This window comes from Etheostoma spectabile, chromosome 13, assembly GCF_008692095.1.
Source record: "Etheostoma spectabile isolate EspeVRDwgs_2016 chromosome 13, UIUC_Espe_1.0, whole genome shotgun sequence".
In the NCBI taxonomy this organism is placed as follows: Eukaryota; Metazoa; Chordata; class Actinopteri; order Perciformes; family Percidae; genus Etheostoma; species Etheostoma spectabile.
Genome location: NC_045745.1, coordinates 18,885,384 through 18,887,553, shown reverse-complemented (window position 1 = coordinate 18,887,553; position 2,170 = coordinate 18,885,384). Strand labels below are relative to the sequence as shown.

The following is a 2,170-nucleotide window of genomic DNA, read 5'->3' as shown; positions in this document are numbered from 1 at the left end:
TTTTTTTTTACTGCTACAAGCAACTTAACGTCACCTTGGCCTGACAGATTATTTAAAGATACAAATAATGGTTAGCTGCAGCCCTGCAATGGATAGTGTGGACCGGAGACAAACAGCAACCCAAACTACTGTTATATCACCACACTTAATTGCCTTTTTCATACTTTACTTATGCAATATCTGTTGTTTGATGGTATTGCGAGAACAACATGGTATTGTCCTCCCTTAACCTTAACCTCGCCTCAAATTGATACCTGGCCCTGAATTATGCACTAGAGGGCTTTTCTACCTAATGACTGGACTATGTTTTATTTAAAGTTGGAACAAAAGGGAAACCGGACACTGGTGTTTTGTGCTGTGGCTGACACTGAAGCACTCGTGAGGTGCATTGGTCAGATGGTGGGTGCAGGAGGCGAAACACAGGCCTCTCTGTGTTTGTTAGGCTGCTGAATGGCCTGCTCAGGCCGCTGACCCAGCTCGACTCCACTGCGCCCACAGAGTCTGACCTGGAGGCTACACAGAGACCCTTACAGAGACGTTTGTGCAGAGTAGACGTGCATGTAGGTGTAACACACACGCACAGACACAGACATACATAATCATATGTGCAGAGAGGCAAGGGAACACAAAAGCATGCATCAACCTCTTCCACAAAGGCGCTCACATAAACACCTGTTGATCCAAAACTCATCTGATGTTGCACTACTTGGATAGTCCCTCACAAATGGATGGTTGTACTTGTCAGATAGGGTAATGACTCAGTGTCTGCATTATACCTAAAGCCAAAACATTCAAATGTTGCAGTAATACGCACATTTGCTAATCATTGCACAGGTACGTATGATAGCATGATGAGGTGGTGTTTGTGTTTGCAAAACGATTAAAGAAGAAAGATTGAACAAACGGAAGGGCAAGGCTATGATACATGTAAACTCACCCTGGGTGTGGAAACATGATCTCCGTCTTTGCCTTTGCTTTGTCTCTATCTCCCTTTCATTCTACCTCAAAGGTACCAAAAAAATGTGTGCACAGTATTGATCGGTGTGCTGCAGAAAAAGCAGTTCTGTAAAATTGAATACATTTATATAGTGCAGGCATTTTTTTTTCTTTTTGAGGCTTTTTCCCCATTATTAGATAGTGACAGTGGATAGACAGGAAAGGGGAAGGATGGGGTATAACATGCAGCAAAGGGCCACAGGTTGGATTCAAACCTGGGCCACTGCAGGACTCAGCCTACATGGGGTGAAGCCTACATGGGGTGAACGCTCTTACTCGGTGAGCTAGAGGCCGCCCCTAGTGTAGTCGTTTTAGGACTTTTAGACTCAAAATAGCACAGGTAACAGAGACTTTGTTGTGTGTGTCAACAGTGGAAAATTTCTCTGGGTGTGTAGTTTCTACTTGGATGTTTACATTCTTTCAGTGTCCTTTTTACTCAGCCTATCTCTTTAAAGATGAACTAACTGGTTTGGCTGTGGAAGTGATTACGTTTAGATCAACTTCAGATGGGTTCGGATTGATTCTGCAGCAATATTATTCAAATAATTAACAATATTAAAATAATTCCATTCCACTGCTGACAGTGATCCAAAGGACATTGTAGGACTACACACAAGTGATACTAATTGTCAGATAAAGACATCTAATACAATTCTGGAAATATAGTTAAAATAAAATGACCTTATGCTTCTGTAATTAAATAATCATTTGTCTGCATGGTGTCACTTTGAAATCTAGTGTCAATGGGATAAATAATGGACAGGGGTGTAGTGGGAAGGTGTCAGAGTTATACATCAGTTTTTCTTTTCTTACAAGTGTTGTATTTTCCTGTAATGGAAGTGTGACCTTATTTCCACCTCTTCCTTTGTACCTGCATTATGCGAGGCTTTCACTGGCATTGTTGGTTTCAGGAAACTACATGTGTTAAGGAAGTAGCTGTGACTGACTCATTCTAAGGGACTGGGAATTCAGTGGTGGGGTTTTTTTCACGGTGAAATGATTGACTCGGGCTGGCTGTAATTAAGTACAAAGAGGATTTGTGAGTGAAAACCATTAACCGCCAGATTTAGAAGTCAGCTGATGTGATCAAGTTCCATCAGGTTTCTATATGCAACGTTTTACAGTGAGGGGGAAAACGTATTTGATCCCCTGCTGATTTTGTACATTTGCCCAC

The 2,170-nt window shown here is 41.8% G+C and overlaps 1 protein-coding gene across 1 annotated transcript in view; it reads left to right on the top strand.

Annotated features, from left to right (window-relative positions):
* shroom1 (shroom family member 1) overlaps nt 1-2,170 on the top strand; it is a 37,808-nt gene that overhangs the window by 845 nt on the left and 34,793 nt on the right. The window lies entirely within an intron of this gene.